The sequence below is a fragment of the Limulus polyphemus genome, unplaced genomic scaffold (genome assembly GCF_000517525.1).
Source record: "Limulus polyphemus unplaced genomic scaffold, Limulus_polyphemus-2.1.2 Scaffold260, whole genome shotgun sequence".
In the NCBI taxonomy this organism is placed as follows: domain Eukaryota; kingdom Metazoa; phylum Arthropoda; class Merostomata; order Xiphosura; family Limulidae; genus Limulus; species Limulus polyphemus.
In genome coordinates, this window is record NW_013665870.1 from 600,039 (window position 1) to 621,124 (window position 21,086).

At 35.0% G+C, this 21,086-nt stretch overlaps 1 long non-coding RNA gene across 3 annotated transcripts in view; it reads right to left on the reverse strand.

The window, feature by feature from the left end:
* Positions 1 to 21,086, reverse strand: part of LOC111085169 — a 57,881-nt gene that overhangs the window by 13,724 nt on the left and 23,071 nt on the right. For 2 of the 3 annotated variants that reach the window (XR_002610007.1, XR_002610008.1), the window contains exon 2: positions 17,017 to 17,165. This is a non-coding gene — a long non-coding RNA (uncharacterized LOC111085169). Of the gene's footprint in view, positions 1 to 4,731; positions 4,773 to 17,016; positions 17,166 to 21,086 lie in introns of those variants that run through there. The other variant, XR_002610006.1, reaches the window with a different exon arrangement.

The following is a 21,086-nucleotide window of genomic DNA, read 5'->3' on the forward strand; positions in this document are numbered from 1 at the left end:
ATGTACAGGGGATCAAAAATAGTCATTAGTGAAGCTAATTACAATACTGATGGTATTTTTATTTACATTTTTTGTCCCACTTCAAAACAATGTAACCAACTAAATCATGGTACAACAAGCAACTGAGTCCATAAATTGTTTAGAAAATGTGATTAGATAAAGATGATGAATCCATTGATCTTATCGGTAATTGTAGTATCAATATATAAAAATCAGTATTTACATATCAACTCAAACGCTACTCATACAAGTACCAATGATACTAAGGTTATAAGAATAGCTCCTTAGATATCTTATATGGTTTTCAGGTTCACTGGTATCCATCTGGTGAGCAAACAACAGATCCGGACAATGTTCTACAGAAAATCAATTGAACATAAACACCAAAGGTAAATAATGATGTGAAAAACGAGACAATATAACTTTTACTTATTCACTAACAATAAATTGTACTGGAGTCTCACACTATTAGAGACTTGCATCTAAGTGTATGTGATGACTTTTCTGCACTTCGCAAAATACAGAAAAAAAAACTGTTTATGTCCTAATGTTAACCCAGACCAACTTCTTAATATGGTATCCCATAATCCTAAATTGCTTATATCAGAGGAGGGGGGGGGGACAACTTACAACCTAAAAAAAGTAAAGATTCACCTTCTGTACAATGTACTGAATATCGAAAAATGCTCGAGTCCCAAACAAAAATACTGGAACGCACTGTATCATTTTAACCAAAGTCAAACATAACTAAAAATGACGTACCTCTACCAATGTTTTTGAGATAATGAAATCTATAAAGAAAACAGCCTAAACGAAAAACTGATAGAATAATTTAACGAAATAGAAAGTGAAACTTGAAAAATATTTTTTTTAAAACAAGTGACTTTGAAAAACAATGATTTCTCTTCGTAACCACTGTCTCTAACATAAAACTAATTATTTGACTATACTGTGCTGTAGGTGTGTACTACAAGGGCGTAAGTAATAATAACCCGATTGCACTCTGGGTGTAACGGAGTAAAAAACAAAACAAAGAGAAGTATATATAATACAGACTTGCCATTTGCTTTACCAACGGTGTATATTATTTGATTTAAAATAATAAGATTGTTTATTTATTTGTTTCTTTCTTTCACACCTGGTGTTTATCGTAAACTGAATCACGTCTATCGACAATATTCACAAAGACAATAAATTCATAAAAAGTACCAAAACTATCACTCCGTTCTATGTTCAGACAGAATGAGTTTACTATCATAACATTCCCGAACGAGGCGACTGGCGATTTTTTAAAAATAGTTTGGTTTGGTTTTGGTTTTGAATTTCGCGCAAAGCTGCACGAAGGCTATCTGCGCTAGCCGTCCCTAATTTAGCAGTGAAAAACTAGAGGAAAGGCAGGTTAGTCCCCACTAACCACCGATAACTCTTGGGCTACTCTTTTTACCAACGAATAGTGGGATTGGCCGTTACATTATAATACCTTCACGGTGGAACGGGCAAGCATGTTTGGTGGTACAGGAATTCGAATCTACGACCCAAAGATTATCAAGTGTCCTAACCACCTGGTTATTTTTAAATATCAAGAGTATTTAACACCTTGAGTTTTTAAATACACGGTGTTAATCGTCACGAGTTATACTAGCACAAAATAATTCAGTCCTCTGAAGGTCGCAGGTTCGAATCCCCGTCCCACCAAACATGCTCGCCCTTTCAGCCGTGGGGCGTTATAAAGTGACGGTCAATCCCACTATTAGTTGGTAAAAGAGTAGCCCAAGAGTTGGCGGTGAGTGGTGATGACTAGCTAGTTGCCTTCCCTCTAGTCTTTCACTGCTAAATTAGGGACGGCTAGTGCACATAGTCCTCGTGTAGCTTTGCGCAAAATTCCAAACAAACGAAATCAAGTTAATTTTCGAAAAAAGTATAAAAAAATTATTTATCGTTAATTTATTACCCGCTTGTGACTTAGCGGTATGACTAGTGGCTTATAATGCTAAAGTATGGAGTTCGATCCCAGCAGACCCGTGGTGGGCAGAGCCCAAATAGCCCATTGTGTAGCCTTGTGCTGAATTACAAACAAACAAACGATCCCAGCAGCAGCTAAGTTTTGATAGTCCATTACACAGCTTTGCTCTTAAACAGACAAACAAACAAAACATTCAAATATTTATTGCACAATCTGACAAAGCTCTAAGACACCCAGTGGCACAACGGTATATCTGCGGACTTATACCACTAGAGACCGGGTTTCGATACCCGTGATGGGCCGAGCACAGATAGCCCTTTGTGTAGCTTTGTGCTTAATAATAAACAACAATAAACATCATCAAAGCGCTACGGCAATACAGTCACAGTGACTCCTCTTGAGTTTAAACAAATTCAATACCCGTATATCTCCAAGACTGTCACTTGTTAATTCCGTTCGCTACAATTAATTTAATTAGGTAATTTAGCTACTCTGATTGCTAGGTAGCTAGCTATATGTACCTTGGCGATACGAAATTTCTAGCCGTAAGCGTTTTTGTTTATATTTTACGTGCATGTGTCTCTAACTAAAGCTATAATAAACACCTGCACACTCCTGTATATTCAATCCTTGAGCGGTATTTTAAGAGTGGTTTAAATTTTCAAAAGTTCTCAGTTTCTTCGTTTGTTTGTCTCAGAAATTTGCGAGAAGCTACAAGAGGAATATCTGCGCATAGCTGTCCCTAATTTTAAACTGATAGACTATAGGGAACACCACTGATCAACAGCTTTCAGCGCCAATTCTCAGGCTATTCTCATGTTTGATCGAATAGTGGGACTTGCTTGTCACTATTATAGTGTACCCATGGCCTCGAAGTGCAAATCACATTATTGAGACCACAAAACGTGAACCATGATATCTCGAATTCACAGTCTGCATACGCTTATTACTAGGCAACGCCCAACCCTCTAAATTAGTTGTTAATAATAACTGACTGAGTGTGGCTAAGTGTTTAGCATATCGATCTGCAGAAGGTCCAAGTTTCGAGCCCGTTGTTATCGTTAAGCAGCTGTAGGCAGTAGATCCTATTATTCGGTTAAGGCTAGATACGTAGATGGCCTTGGCTGCTGACAAACAAGGGATAGCTATGGCCTGAACTTTGGAGTCTTCGTCCTGATATTTTAGTCCACGTGTCGCATAGTCTATCGTTCAGTTTGAAAATAACGACCCCCAGTTTAATAATACTAAAAAGCAAACCAATCGTAAATGTGTATTTCTTTTCCGATACTCTTCTGACACAACACACTAATTAGATTATATTAATTTAAATAAGTCTCTAATTTTATACGTTTTTCATTCTTGAAATTTGGTCGCATTATATTCTCAAAACAGTTTCTCTACAAAGATCCATTATCCGCCTGTTTGAATTATTCTAAGACCCACACTAACGTTTGAACAGGAATACCAGCCTATGTATTCTTACAAGGCAATATTATATCTTGGTTTTTAAAGAGTCACAGGTTAGCCATGCCAGGAAAAGTTCAATAAGCGAGTTAATTTTAGCAGTGAATACTATCCATTTCCTTGCATGTGTAATGTCGCATAGTCTTCTGTTTTATTTCAAATAAATCACCATTCTCAAGTCGACGTTATGTCCATCATTAAATACTGTATACATTTAAAGAACATTCTATTATATAATAAACATATTACGTTCACGTTTCACATTGAATTAACACAGTTCATTATCATACAAGTCAAACGAAATATCACGCAAGGGCTTGAGAGCTTTTCTATGTGTATAAGTGTAAAATGTACCACGATTCTCTAGTTTTCAAACAACTAAAATGTGAAGACTATATATAAAGGGATAGAGATTGTGGATGTGTGTGTATATATGTTTATACATCAAACAAAGACTGCGCAGCGCCTATATAAGTAATTTCTTCCTAGATAAGTAAAAATATAAGACAAGAATCTTCGGTCGCGATTATATTTATTTGAAAGCTTAGTGTTACTGACGATATTTATACTGCGAATAGATTAACAAACTGCTCCTTTATTATCACGCTTTCAGCTGCTTTTTTGTTATTTGGCTAATGGACTTATAAGTTATGGACTCCTACTTGTCAGAGCCGCAAAATGCCACGTACCTACTGCTGGTCTCTCTAACAATGTCAATCGATATTGGAGTTCAAGTTGTACTTTTTGCTGCAGTGCCACATAAACCTATGAATAATAATACGGGAATAACGAATATGGATTTATTCAAAAGTTTTATATCCACATGCATATATATATATATACATAGAGTACTCCGCGAAGCTAACTGTACGTTATGTATTCTTGTAATATTATACAAGTGTAATTTTAAATTATAGCATGTACTCTTAACGTCACAAGCCACAGCTTCATTTTTAAACTTTTGTTTGATATTTAACAACGAAATACAATAAAAAAACATAGATATTAAACTATTTACTTTGTCTATTTCATTATAAGTCAGACAAATAAAAAACGTCTAAACGTTATAAAAGTCCACAACAGAAATGAAACCAGATACTTATCATTAAACAATCTATATAAGTATTGACCTCATGGTTAGGGCGCTTGACTCGCAATCTTCTGATCGTGGGTTCGATTCCCGTCACCTAACCATACTTGCTTTTTTAGTCTTCGGGGCGTTATAATGTAATCGTCAATCCCACTTTTCGTTGGTAGAGTAGCCGAAGAGTTGGCGGTAAATGGTGATGCCTAACTTCCTTCCCTCTAGTCTATCATTGCTACATTAGGGACGGCTATCGCTAGCCTAAAAGTTTAATAACATTCCACAATAAAAATGAAACCAGATACTTATTATTAAACAATTTAAATAACTATATATCTAAAAGCTGTCATATTTAAATAAACTAACCATACCTATATATGTATAAACCTTAATGCATTAATATGTAAAGCAAGAACGATGAAATATCAATATGTATCTATCCTTATATTACTGACCTTTAATTTAATCACATTAACTTATCAATAATGACGAAGTTAAAGCGTAGTTAACTGTTGTTGTTTTTTAAGCAGCTTGACAATTACTTACTTACTTACTTACTCTTGTGTAAAGAATTAAACAAAATAATTTACACCCCCAGTGGCACAGCGATATATCTGCGGACTTACAACGCTAGATACCCGTGGTGAGCAGAGCACAAATAGTTCATTGTGTAGCTTTGTGCTTAATTACAAACAAATAAACAACACAAAATAATTTTAGTCGAATGCGTTAGTTCATGAGGGTTATCTGCCCGTAGTCGTCCCTAATTATAATCGGTTATTTTGTACGAAAGACAGCTAATAACAGCACCCAGCATCAACTCTTGTCTGATGGAATAGTGAGATTTGACAGTCACTCTTATAGTGCACCCACGACCCCGAAGTGCGGAAGCTGGTTTTAGGCCACAAATCGTGAGCCCCGGATCCTCGAGTTCTCAGCCCGTGCACGTCAACTAATAGGCCACGAACGTACCATAGTGAAATTATTGCATTGTTATGTCACAAACAAAATAATTTATGCGTGTACATTCTAAGGAGTAAACCTTTAGATCAAAGCCTAAAATTCCTTTTATAACTGACGTCATGATGAGTGCCATCACGACGAATCCTGTTATTTGTGTTTGAAACACAAGGCAAGCCACAAAAAAAAGTAACTGATAACATTTCACCTAAGATGGTTTGGTTTGAATTTCGCGCAAAGCTACTCGAGGGGGCTATCTGCGCTAGCCGTCCCTAATTTAGAAGGGAGAGACTAGAGGGAAGGCAGCTAGCCATCACCATCCACCGCCAACTCTTGGACTACTCTTTTTACCAACGAATAGTGGGATTGACCATCACATTATAACACCCTCACGGCTGAAAGGGCGAATCATCTAAAAATTAACTTTTAGGCTAACTCAATACTTCATGAGGCTAGAAGCATAGGCTTGTGTATGTCTCTCACCTAATGAATAACTTATACGTGAATTTAAGACTTACGTTTCACTAACATATTGCGAAGTTAGCCCAAAAGTTTAATTTGTTAAGTTTCTCCCACAATTAATAAATTACTCTTAAAACTTAGATCAACACATCACTTTTTTGTGATGATGTCCACTAATTCCTGAACCTAACTAGACTTAGTGTTTCTATGTTGAAGGGTATGTACAAGAGTTAGCAATGTAACACACAGAATCATTGGGCTTTTTTCTTTCAGTCTTTCAGTATTAAACGCACGACCCCTTTATCACGCATTGCAAGATAAATCCACCATGAGTACTTCTTTATGAAACCGTTTGTCTCCCCCTCCCCTTCCTCCCGAGGCTTAGCAGTAAGTCTGAGGGCTTATAACGATAAAAATCTGGTTTTGGTACCAGCATTGGGCATATTATATAGCTTTGTGCTTAACAGCAAACAAATGAAACTGTTGCTTCATTCTGAATCAATACTAATTACAACTTGAAACTAGAGGTATTAAATAGTGAACGTTAGATGACCTTAATGTATTTAGATTTACCTTGTTAGATGACCTTAACGTATTTAGATTTACCTTGTTAGATGACCTTAACGTATTTAGATTTACCTTGTTAGATGACCTTAATGTATTTAAATTTATCTTGTTAGATGACCTTAATGTATTTAGATTTACCTTGTTAGATGACCTTAACGTATTTAGATTTACCTTGTTAGATGACCTTAACGTATTTAGATTTACCTTGTTAGATGACCTTAACGTATTTAGATTTACCTTGTTAGATGACCTTAACGTATTTAGATTTACCGTTTTTTATTTCCAAATTACTCCATTTTGAAAATAGCGTCCAAAAAGTTAATTACCGTTTGGTCTTGATTGACCGGATGGTTAGGGTGCTTTACTCGCAATCTTCGGGTCGTAGGTTCGATTCCCGTCACCTAACATACTCGCCTTTTTTAGTCTTCGAGGCGTTATAATTTGACCGTCAATCTCACTTTTAGTTGGTTGAGTAGCCCAAGAGTTGGTGGTTGTAGGTGTTGCCTAGCTGCCTTTCCTCTAGTATATTACTGCTAAATTAGGGACAGATCTCGCAAGTAGCCCTCGAGTAGCTTTGCTCTAAATTAAAAACAAAACAAACCAATAAAAAAATCAATTCACAGCCAGTGTATCAGAGTACCATGTTCTTTGACGAGTTGGGATGTGCGTGGCCTGGAAATTAGCATGCTCGGACTAGGGATTCATAGTTCAAGACACGTTTCGTCCAGACAAGAGTAGTCCAAAGGTTGAAAACAGGGACTGTTGACTAGCTGCCTTCCTTGAAGACTGTCACTTAAAATCTAGGCTATGTTCTTGTGTAGTCTTACGCGAAACTTCTGAACTAACAAAACACAAGACTTCGTAAATTTAAAGTTTTTCAAATGTAAAATCGTTATTTTTGTGTGATGTTCGTAATGATATATTTGTGTTATACGTGTTACGTTTCCTCCTATTTCTTCTTCGTGAGATGAGTTGGATTCCAGCTATGATAACAAGTTGAGAATACAACATTGTGCCTAATACGATCCACTAGAAGAGGCTTAAAAGCATAATTTGAAAAATAAATTTATTCTCCTCTTCGTTCCTTAGATTTTACAAGATATCGTAAGAATCAGAATATTTGATGTAACCAGGTGATGTTAAATGTTTTGTGATTTTTTCATTTTCTGAGCAAATGTAACGTTAGAATTCGAACCACGTTTTCTAATAACGTTTTTCGATGAGTGAACTGCGGAGTCAATTTATTGGCGTTAAAAGTAAAAATTCAATCACAAAACTCGTATAACTGCGATGCATTTTTCTAAACAATTATTACTTATATGGTTTGGGAACCACAGGTTCTCTCCTGAAACCTTGAAATGGTATTTTCGGTTGTAGACATTTGTTATTAGTATGTTTAATGATTTGGCCACAAGTAAATAAACTCTCCTGACCATAAAACATTTAAATTTCTTGTATAGGGCCACCTACTGAATGTCACCATAAAATACTTTGTGACATCATTCATTTACAAAATTATATCTAAAATATACTTTCTGTGATAATTATTTCTAAAATAGTTACAGAAAATGTTGCATATTTATTTTTAAAAATCCTAAACTATATTTCAGTTCATGTAGTGAGAGGCGGAGAAATGTACTTCGTATGTCTTAATACAGCTCGTACTACGGAACTGGTTGTTAAAGTATTAATATGTGTTCCCTCTGGATTAACTGATACCCAATTGAAATAAACGTCTTAGTGTCAGTGAAACCTGCTCCACACTCGAAACCTGGCATGGCCATGTTCTTAGCGCCCTTGATTCGCAATCTGAGGGTCGCGGGTTCGAATCCCCGTCCCACCAAACATACTTGCCCTTTCAGCTGTTGGGGCGTTATAATGTGACGGTCAATCCCACTATTCGGTGGCAAAAGAGTATCCCAAGAGTTGGCTGAGTGGGTGGTGATGACTAACAACCTTTTCTGTAGTCTTTCACTGCTAAATTAGGGACAGCTAGTGTAGATAGCCCTCGTGTAGCTTTATGCAAAATTCCAAATAAAGTTATTTTTTGAAAAAGTATAAAAATTATTTATCGTTAATTTATTCACCGATTGTGACTTAGCGGTATGACTAGTAGCTTATAACGCTAAAGTTTGGAGTTCGATCCCAGCAGCAGATAAGTTTAGATAGTCCATTGCGTAGCTTTGCTATTAAACAGACAGACAAACAAAACATTCAAATATTTCTTGCACAGTCTGACAAAGCGCTAAGGCCTCGAGTTGCACAGCGGAATGTCTGCGGACTTATACCACTAGAAACTGGGTTTCGATACCCGTGGTGGGCAGAGCACAAATCGCCCCTTGTGTAGCATTGTGCTTGATAATAAACATCATCAAAGTGCTAAGGTAATATAGTTACAGTGACACCTCTTGAATTTAAATATATATTCAATACCCGTGTATCTCCAAGAAATTCAAAACAAACAAACAAAATTAAACTCGACAACGAAAGCACCATTCTAACTATCCGTATTAAGTACGTGCAGTTTCTACTGTGATTGAAGGGGAAGGAACGTGTCCTGGCGAAAGGGCAAGTCTAGGTATACTAAATCAGGTGCAACATGAGCACCGCCTCCCACTTCCTTTACTCTCAACGACACTGGTAATACTAGCCATGTATTAGATGATCACTTGTCACTGTGTCCTGGTAGCATTGCAAAGCGGCCAAGTGATCCAATAGAATCGATGGTCTAAAAATACCCCCCCCCAGTGGCACAGCGGTATGTCTGCGGACTTACAACGCTAGAAACTGGGTTTCGATACCCGTGTTGGGCAGAGCACAGATAGCCCATTGTGTAGCTTTGGGCTTAATTACAAATAAACAAACGAACTCCACCACTCCCCATAAAAAAAACAGTAGTGCACATCCACACATTGCTTTAATACTGGTGCACATGATATTACGTGTAAAACTTAATATTATTAATATCGTTAATAAACGATAGCATATTGAATAATTTGAATACGCTTTTGCTAAAAAAAAAAGGGTACATCTGATGTTCCACATCCTCAGACTTTCGTAATCGGAAAAGGGGATGGAGAGGTGAGATAAATTTCCAATACACTCTACAATTAAGCAACCAATAACACATATAAGCGCTTTCAAAAGATACACCTTTATCATCATCTCAGTTCACCATTTCTGAAGCCCTAATATTAACACGTTTTTGACTGTGATTTTTCTGGTCAATATTGTCTACATCACAACTATCATTAAGTGTAAAGTATACACGGTAACTGTATTTATCATGCCGTTTCAATTTCATAATTGTCTTTTTTGTTTACTCAACTAATGAGGAAAACAGGGGCGTTGCTAGCTATACGGAAAATGAGGCACTCAAACCCAGCAAGTAGTTAATTTCAATGAGAGACCGTCTGATAAACATTTTTTTAAGATCCTCCGGTGGGATAGCGGTAAGATTACGAATTAACAACAATAAAATCCGGGGGTTCGATTCCCCGCGGGATACAGTAAGATAGTCCAATTTGTGTTTGTTTGTTTTTCAAAAGACGTACTTTCACATGATCATAGAAACTTGGTGGATTTATTTGCGTGCATCTCGTTAAAAACTGGATTAATTGATGTTAGAAAACACACTCAAACGTTTTCCAGTATTTTAAAACAACATTTTATACCAATATACTAGACAGAAGTAAATATGTTTTATCTAAAATTATGTTTTTATACTCCCACCCTTTTTAACCGCTCGTGGTCTAAATGGTTAATGTGTCTGGACTGTGAATACAAGGATTTAAGGTGCGCGCGCAGTTCCCGCAAAAGTGCGCTCTGCACTTTGGGACCGTGAGTAGGGACTTTGGAACGTTATGAGAGTGGCGCTCAAATTCCATTGTGCGATAACAATAGTCCAAGAGTTGGCGGTGGGTGCTGCTGCTGACTAGCTACCAAAATTACCTTTAGTCTATCAGTTCAAAATTAGGGATGGCTATGCACAGGTAGCCCTAACTCAAAAATTGTAAAACATACAATCTTCATACTTTTAGAATTGTTTACAATCAAGAATATTCCAAAATGATTTTCATAAAATATATTTTTAGTATTTGACGAGACACCGAATATGCAACAAATAAATATTTAAACATTCGTCTTCTAACGTGACGCAATGCGTATTAAGCCTACAGATCACGCAAGTGTGTGACGAAATGTAATTACATAGTAATTCATATACGGCGTATGAGACAAACGATACATAATTATTTTCTGTGTGATATGTTATAGGTGGTGTTTCGTTACCTTTATAAAACCAAAGATGCTGTACCTTGACTTTAAGCACAGAGGAGATACGAAAGATTGGTTGCGCAGTATTAATTATACATCTGAGAAGCACAATACTGTTAATCTTTCGTTTGTAAACGTGTTTCCTAATTTAGGTCAGCGATAAGTGTAAGGGATTACAACACTAAAATCCAGGATTCGATTCACCACGGTGGGCACAGCGCAAACAGCACACAACGCTAAACAAAGCAAGTAAGTAAATCTCCCCTCGGTAGCTTAACAGCAGGCTTGAGGGCTAATAATAGTAAAATTCGGGGCTCGATCCCCGAGGTGGATACAGCACAGACATTAGTTGACATTGTTAACAACAAAACAAACAAACGTGCAAGTAAACACCCAAAAAATCAATCACTGGAATATTAATTATTAACTGTTAGAAATCCAAATCCAAGACCAAATTCCACTAAAATGCTCATACAATAACAGTATTAAAAATGTATAAAAGCAACAAACCGGGTTCTCTGCCATGTCTAAATATTTTCACGTACATGAAGTTAAACTGTGTGGTTTTTCCCAAGAAATTAAAACTTCTAATTGTAAAGATAAATATTTAGCTTTCTCAAACGAAATTCTTTAATAATTCTTACTACTACTTAGTACTTATTTACGATTAAATTATTTGTCTATTTCAGGAAATTTAACTTGTTGGCTTTGAGCTTGTTGTGCTTATTATTGTCAGTCGAAAACTTAATATTTTTAGTTTATTATGACGTTCATATTTAGGATGTGCACGTATTATTCTAAAATTTCAAAAAAGTATCATTTCTAGCTTTTTGGAAATAGTATAAACATGTTAAGTAAACTTTGTTTTTAAAAGTGTACATAACCCTTTTCCAGCCAGCTTAGCCGTCTCGTAGCCTTGAAGCAATCATGCTCGCCTTTCTTAGCCCAGCCTTTGTAATTCAGTTTAACAAATTCTGCAGTGTAAATATACTCTAATTAGAACTATTTAAACATGTACGATCCGCCTCATTAATTAGTTAAAATTGTAAGTGTCGCAAAAGCTAACCCTAATTTGTTTTTATAAACTATGTAGCGCTCTTGGTTAAGTTTCAAAAATCGAATCTTTATTTTTCTCTCTCTTACAAAATCGTGTATTTTAATAGGGTGAATTTTCCGTTCCGTTCAGAATATACATAGAATAAATTGTAAAATTAATAGAGGGTCATTGTACGTACTATTTCGTTTTTATATTCTAGACTTAAGCCTAAATGTTCAACATTGATAATTTCATCAACTCAGCTTAAACAATTTGCATTTTAAAACAGATCAGGATTATGTTGCTTGAAATATTTAAGTTTTCTATCCTCATTAATCTTTTCCAGTTGTAATCCATACAATCGCAAACATCTAACTCGCAGTGCTTTTCATCAAGATGTGAAATCATGATCTTACTTACAAAATCACGACATTTCCCATCAAATTCAAAAGATATAAGTGGAATTGTAAAACCAATGAACTTTCTCTATCAATATATATATATACATATATATATATATATATATATTCACGACTAAAAACAGGGTCGCAAGCCTACTGAAGTGATTAACAATTAAGAACTTGTTCAACGACTCCCGTTCTCTAACTTGACGCTTTCCTATGTAATGGATACCAATATGCTTAAGACTGAAAGATATAATATCAAAACGTTTCCCATAATGCCTCAAATAAGCAGTACCTAATTCAGCTTGCGTCCGTGGCCTTAAATCTATTTTAGTAACTTTGGTGATTACATTAAGTTTGTTTTAATTCCGACAATTTCAATTAATCTATAAGAGTACATGTATTTTGCTCGAGAGTTCTAACTGTTCTTAATTGTACAGTAACTTGCGTGCTCAGGCTATGCAACTGAAGATTTTAAGTTCGGTGCTCTTTAACTCAAAAACGCACCCCATACTTTGAGGTCATGGGTGCGCTATAAGTGTAACAGGTAGATCTCACTTTTCGATTCCACAATAGTAGAACCAGAGATTTCGGTGGGCGTTGTTGACTATCTGCCTTTCCCCTGCCCCAAGTAGCACAACGGTATTTCTGCGTTCTTATACTTCTAGAAACCGGGTTTCGATACCCTTGGTGGGCTGAGCACAGGTACCCCTTTGTGTAGCTTTGTTGTGCTTAATAACAAACAACAACAGCCCTTCCCCTAGTCTATCGGCTCAAAATTAGGAACAGCAGGAATGAATAATCGATCTCAGAGTATTTGACTACATGTTATTTAACATCACATGTCAAAAATGAGCGATATCGGTTAGTAAATAATATGAGATGTGAGTGATCTTATTGTGCTGCCATAACTAGACAAGCTTTGGATTTGCCACAAATAGGTCAGTGCTCACCAGTGGCGTCATTCTTGCATGTGTACAAGTCAACGCAACAAAATAACGTTCACAGGTATTTCACCAAGTTGCAGCTTAGTTAATCGCCGAATTATGTGACCATGGTTTACTGGAAAGTTGTAGATTGCAGATCAGACTCTAGACTCTAGCGAATTGGTGGTGACAGCGTTTCTCGCGAATGAGCCGCCTCAACTACGGCGAGAGGAATAACGTCCGAACAACATGATATGAGGACGGCATTTCGAAGACGAAGATGATTTTCGTTTACCTTGTCCTTGTGAGTCCTCGGGATTCAAACGTGGACTATTTACCTGAACAAAGGAGCAATTTCCCATCTCAACTTTTGTAAAGATGAAAGAGGAGAAAGGAAGCTACTGACCGTAACCGTGAATATGAGAAATACATCATGGTTATCGTGAAACGCCAAAACTTGCAAACAAGTTAAATTAATTTCATCTTCATTAATTTCCATAGTTTCGCCAATTAGCATTTCTCTTTGTTGAAAGACAGTGGGAAAGACCAAACAATGATAACATGTAGAGCTATCAGGTGGGTCCACGTGTAGAGCTATCAGGTAGGTCCACGTGTAGAGCTATAAGGCAGGTCCACGTTTAGAGCTATCAGATTTCCACGAAGAAAAGCTGGAACATTTTTTTCCACACGGAGTGTCACAAAAACAGCTCTAAGACAGTTTAAATTACACTAACACGTGTTACCATTTGCTCAATAATCTGATACTTATTGCATCGCGTTTTTAAATCATTGACGAAACAAAATTTGTTGAAAGCTTGTCTAACTGAAAACAATAATAAATACTATATAAAAGCACACATAAGCTGTCTTGAATATAGTCAAAAGAAAAATGTTGCTTTATTTTCTCGCAACCGTGCAGGTATTCACCGGGTTGTGACAAACCCGTATGCCGACCTCCCCTTTTCTCACTTTTCGAAAGCTAATAGCGTGTATGCCAGGTTTGGTGACAATCAATCCAGCGGTTCTCCAATCATAAAAGTATACAACACATGAGGAAGACATCAGGGGTAAGATCGTATTGCCAACCCTTATATGGTGTTCTAATGACAATCGTTTCAGCAGTTCGTTAGTTATTAACGGACTCATACATACAAATTTGTGAACAGAATCAAATAGCATTTATGTTAAGTTTCTAACTTGTTTTGCCATCTATATAATTTTTCTATTCTTTTTTTTTTCAGTTGAATGTTATAGAAAAAAAAAACTGCTGTAGTAACAATTGAAACAACCTTCTCTGTCTCAAGTAGAGGCAAATTTTCTGCAATTGTAACCAGAGACTAACTTTTTCCGGCCTCAACTACAGTCACATAATTAATAACAGAGATGGCACCTAATGTAATTTTTATCAAAAACATTTTCTTCTTAATCAAGTAATTTTTTTTAATATTTACTATCATTTTGTAATAATGTTATAGACGACACCCGTCTTCCTACGACATCAAGAGACACACTCGGTGAGTAAATGTAAATTGTTACTACAACTAATTTTGATATTTCTATGCATTTGGGTCTAACAAAAAATCAACAGTTACTCTCAGCAACAGTTAATCTCAGATTTTTTGTTGTAACGGTAAATTTACCGTTACAACAAAAAAAGGCCTTCAGGAAATTCGAATGTCTGCGCCTGGCATGGCCGGGTGGTTAGAGCATTTGATTTACAATCTGCGAATCCCCCACACCGAACATGCTCACCCTTTCAACCGTGGGGGCGTTATAATGTGACGGTCAATCCCTTTATTTGTTGATAAAAGAGTAGCCCAAGAGTTGACGGTGGGTGGTGTTGACTAGCTACCTTCAAAACAAACCAATCTCAAGTCTTTGTAGGAGATGTGATTAGCAACCCATTACAATTATGTTGAATAAGTAAACTAATTTTTTCTGCCTTTCTCTTTAATGAGAAGCCCAAGCTTTTGTAAATACTAAAATACAAGAAAAACATTCGTTCTCACCATAAAATCAGAGAGACATGTTCAAATTCTCTGGCGAAAAAAAAATTAAACAAGATCCCCACTCGTTAAAATGTTTCCATTGTAGGATATCATTACCAAATTTGATTTTAAAACAAATAGGGAAATATGAAATAAGAGTGATTCGAAGTGTAAGTTACGACTTAACAAAAGTCTTGTAACGTAATAATTGTTGCACGTAAATCATAATAGTTAACGCGAAATTTTGACGTGATCGTTTCGTGTGTATTGTTTGTTGTGGATTTCGCGCAAAGCTACACGAGGGCTATCTGCGCTAGCCGTCCCTAATTTAGCAGTGTAAGATTAGAGGGAAGGCAGCTAGTCATTACCTCCCACCGCCAGCTCTTGGGCTACTCTTTTACCAACGAATAGTGGGATTGACCGTCACTTTATAATGCCCCCACGGCTGAAAGAGCTAGCATGTTTTGGTGGGACGGGGATTCGAATCCGCCACCCGCAGATTGCGAGTCGAGCGCTTTAACCACCTGACCATGCCGGGCCTTTCGTGTGTATAAAAAACTATCAGTAAAAATCAAATATATTTCTACTGTCACAAATATTATATGGGAGTTACGTTTAACAAATAAAGTTTATAAGAGTGATGAAAACTTTAGTAGCATATTATTTTATTATAACTTTTACTATTGAATTTATGTTAACAAATTTCGGGCTAGTTATGTTTTATGTTATTGCGTGTATAGTTAACCATTTGCTAAGTTTTGTTAGTTTAATTCTGGAATGCTCTGACTGTTTTACTAATTTATCAATAATAATCTGGTACGGACTTCTCATAAAGATGGCTGATGTTTTTTCTATAATAACGCCATATTAAGCTTGCAGAGTTTCTAATGCAAGTGTAAGTTTTTATGTAGCAACACTGAGCACTACGCAACTGTAGGCTAATACAAATCATTTTCCGCAGTATAATGCTCAATCATCCATAATAGCGTTGACCAATACTTTTCGCCTCAATACACTAAAACCAAGTTTCGATACCTGTGGTGGGCACAGCACAGATATACCTTTCTGTAGCTTTGTGCTTACTACAAACTCAAATACACTGAAATACGTTTTTCATGATTGCATGAAACAGAAAACAATTTAATCCATCGTACTTTCGATATTGCAGTTTCTTCATATATGTACATACACGAAAATAAGAATTTTTATCATTGCGTCAAAATAGTTTTATCTGTTATACTTTTCTCACTTGTAATTCCCCTCCGCATATATATATATATATATATATATATTATTTACGTTAAAGTTAGCTGGTCAAAATGAATCACAAAAGTTCCAGTTTTTTAAAAGTTCCTTTATCAGTTATTTTAGTAGGAAAATGGCGAATTTATACTATATGTAAAATGTAATTAGTTTGATTAATCAGTTATGTATCTTTTTTTAACAAAAAACACTTAACTGTATGACTTACTGAAATTCTGTTCGAAATTACTACAGGATTCACTAACATGATTAGAAATGAAATATTTATTATCATTGAATCTTAACCTTTTACACCAAAATAACACCATTTTTAGGATGGCTTGAAGGCTGTATGTGCCAAATAACCATACATCTCTCTGGTTGTCATGCAAATGCAATACTTTGTTTTATTTGTTCGTTTATTTTAGAGCAAAGCCACATTGAGTTATCTGCTGCGTTCACTGCGGGGGGAATCAAACCCCGAATTTTAGTGTTGTACGTCCGTAGACTTACCCGCTGTTCCACCGGGGACTGCAGTAGAAAATTTTGAATTCACCTAAGGGAATTGACGAAACCTCGGACTATCATTCTTTTTCTGGCGTGGATTTCCGTATTAAAGCAATATAAAATCATATGAAAAGCTACCTGGTATAGTTGCTCCATCTCCAGTGTATGTGCCGCTTTTCAGCTATCCAGAGTTCCCAAAGACGAAAACCGGCGAATAGCCAAAACCTAGATTTTTTTATTTTCATTCATCATCATCTTTCTTCAACAGACCTAGCGCCTATCTAGTTCTAGAAGTAACGGTAATTTTATCAAAATTTAATAGATCAAAACAGTTTTTAAAATCTTTAACTATATATTTTATTATTATTCTATGCAAAAACTTAAAAAATGAAAAAAAAAATCACAATTCTAGTGTAAACGATGTTATTACCCTTTGAATTTGGCTTTTTTACAGAAACCTGATGTTTCTTGAAGAAGCTTAAGTACAGGGTGAAACATGAATTACCATCCAATAATATATGAACGTTAGATAACTGTAACATATAGAATACTCAATACTTTGTACACCACACAATCGGTATCTTTAGGAAGCCAACCCTTATATTATGTATGAGTAAAAAAGAAAAAAAAGAAAATTAATACACATACAGGTCATCAGAAGCTAGTTATGAAGAGCTACCTGGTATAGTCGCTCTATTTTCTGTGTATATGTTGCTTTTCAACAAATCAGAGCGTCTCAAAGTCGAAAAATCGGCGGATAGCTAAAAACCTAGATCTTATTTTCGTTCATCATCATCTTTCATCAACAGGCCTAGCGCCTACCTAGTTCTAGCAATAACTATAATTTTATCGCCATATTATATGCAAAGTTTATAAATCTTTAGAATACACTCGGTAACCTAGTAACCCATGAACGCCATCTTATAAGGAAAAAAGTATCGCTAAATAAAAAAGATATGTAGGGCTGGCTACTAAATTGAAAAAAAGGGAACCAAACAAGATAGGGATAAAAGTGGACATATCAATTGATCCGGTTAATGATCAGATAGCAGACTAGGCCGTCTCGACTTTATATGGAAAATAAAATCCGTATATTACGTAGCTTTTATATTTAGTGATAATTTGTTTCTTTATACTTTTATATATGTGTGTTATATTATGTTATATTGTTATACAACTAAACAGACCTAGATATATCTTATTTGTATTTATTTATCTTATTGTATGTATTTTATACAATTTTGATAATATTTGCATTGATGGCTCAGTAGATATATTTAATCCTAAATCTCCTAAGCTGGCCGAACCTCGTGAGATATTTTTGAGATTACCACCTAAAGTATGGATAACATCGAGGGTAACCAACTGGAGAATCTATGTATTCTAATAATTATACTTTTTTTTATGATATTGCATACTTGCTACATCGAGAGTAACCAACTGAAGAATCTATGTATTCTAATAATTATACTTTTTTTATCATATTGCATACTTGCTACATCGAGGGTAACCAGCTGAAGAATCTATATATTCTAATAATTATACTTTTTTATGATATTGCATACTTCTAACATCGAGAGTAACCAAATGAAGAATCTATGTATTCTAATACTTATAAATCTTATGACTTGCATACTTCTATGGTTTTTACTGCTTTGATCTCGATTATTGATAATTCATTAATAAGTTTCTCAAATGCTGAAACGAACTTAGAAAGTGTTGTGTTGGGATGTGCGTAATGACTGATATATTTATCAAACTAATTAATTTATTTGCTTATACTAGAACGACCCCCTGACGAGAAGAAACAAAAGCTTAGCCTGTCTGTATATTTCTAGTCCAATCTAATTAAGGTGTGTTATTTCAAACTTTTTCACTATTTTTGGTTCTTGTCGGAACCTATATTTTAACTCTTTTTTTTTTTTACCCAAATTTATTTGTCTAGTGTAAAATTTCCGGTTTGTGTAATAAAACAACTAGTTTTGTTTTTTACGCGGAAAAAATGTTTATCATACATTTGCACAACCACTCTATGGTATGAAAACAGAATAATCTTTTAAAACGGGAGATGAAATGATCGTGTTGATTTAACATTGTAAAAAGTGTGTTTATGTTATAAAAGGGCGTTTTCATTTCTATAGTCTGAACGTTTTAACACTTCACATTACCGTAACAAGTATTTTATGTTGATAAAAAGACATTCCTACTTTATAAGTATGAACTGTCAACACCGTATATTAAAGTAACAAGTGTGATTATGTTAATAAAAAAATGGTTGTATTTTACAAGTATGTGTGTTATAACACCGTACATTATAATAACAAGTGTGACTATGTTGTTAAAAGGACGTTTTTATTTTACAAGTTTATGCTTGTAAACTTTACATTATATTAACAAGTGTAATTATGTGAGAAAAAAAGATGGGTTTATTTTATAATTATGTGCGTCATGACACCGTACATTATAATAACAAGTGTTGATAAAACGACGTTTTTATTTTGAAAGCCAGTACGTTTTAACACCGTACGTTATCGTCTAAATAATGTTAGAAAATTAAAATCTTGTTCTTCAAAAATGAAAATTCATAAATAAAACGTCATTTGCTTCGTACCTTTATTGATATTTAATGTACTTGGAAAATACTACACTCTTACTCTGAAAAGTTTAATTTGTTTTACCAAAAAATTGTCCATAGGTTATTAACCTCCACTGCATTGAGAACCCATGCAGCGTATTCAAATCCTCATACATTGACAATGGCTGATATAATGGAAAAATACTTTCCTGACATACACTGAATAGTTTAACATGCCCTGACACTTATGGCCTTGCTGTATATTGTACTCCTTTACTAGCCACACATCGCATGATGTGATGAAACTGATAAGTTATATTGTAAATTGCACAACATTTGACATGCATCGTAGAGATGTCCTTGTTATACTTTCTTATTTCTATGATTGTGTTTCTCGTGTGAATGAATATGATGAACTTTTGATCATTTAAGGTTAGTAGCTGTCTGTTAATGACATTCATTTATTTACTCTTTACTGATATATATATATGTAATACACGAAACAATACAAGGACAAGTAAAGTTATGCTGATATAATCTCTAATTCATGTGCCACAAATAAACAAGTTGATCTTTCCGATCTATTTAAAACTGCTCGAAAGATTTCTACGATACACAGTTCAATGTTAATTATAGAAGATTACATCAAAAACGAATTTCTTAACACATATACAAACACTTCAACGACTCAAAAACTAAAAGCAGACTTTTCTAAGATTGTGGTTTCGTCGCATTTTATGTTTTAAGAAAAAGAAGCGTAATTCCAATTAAATGTCCTGTAAAATGAAAGAGTTAACTTATGTCAAATGACTAAAAGAGAAACATGCTAAAAAACAATTCATATGTATTTATACACAGGAAATCAAACTAGTATAACATAAGCAGCTTTAAGTGTTTTGGTAATCTTTAATTTGCTCAACTAACCCAGTATTAGATGTCAAAGCCTATGATAAAGTCCTTTAACTGCGAACTTACGCTTCTATTTTCTTAACTTGAGCTTAATAGACAATTATGATAAGAAAGGGGTTCTAAACAATATTAGTGCTTTGAACTTTGATCTTCTTTAACTAAAGGTTATATAAGCAATGAATGGCCTAACATTTATTTCTTTTTTTAAATATTTAATGACTAATGATATTCAACATTCTATTCATTAGCGATTTAATAATGACGTTTTTAAAATAATCCACTTTAGCAGCATTCCACTTATTAGCGATTTAATAACAGCGTTTCTAAAACAGGCCTCTTTCGCAACATTCCACTTATTAGCGATTTAATAACGGCGTTTTTAAAACAGGCCCCTTTAGCAACATTCCACTTTTTTAGTGATTTAATAACGGCGTTTTTAAAACAGACCTCTTTCGCAACATTCCACTTATTAGCGATTTAATAACAGCGTTTTTAAAACAGGCCCTTTAGCAACATTCCACTTTTTTAGTGATTTAACAACGGCGTTTTTAAAACAGGCCTCTTTAGCAACATTGCACTTTTTTAGTGATTTAATAGCGGCGTTTTTAAAACAGGCCTCTTTAGCAACATTCCACTTTTTTAGCGAGTTAATAACGGCGTTTTTAAAACAGGCCTCTTTAGCAACATTCCACTTATTAGCGATTTAATAATGGCGTTTTTAAAA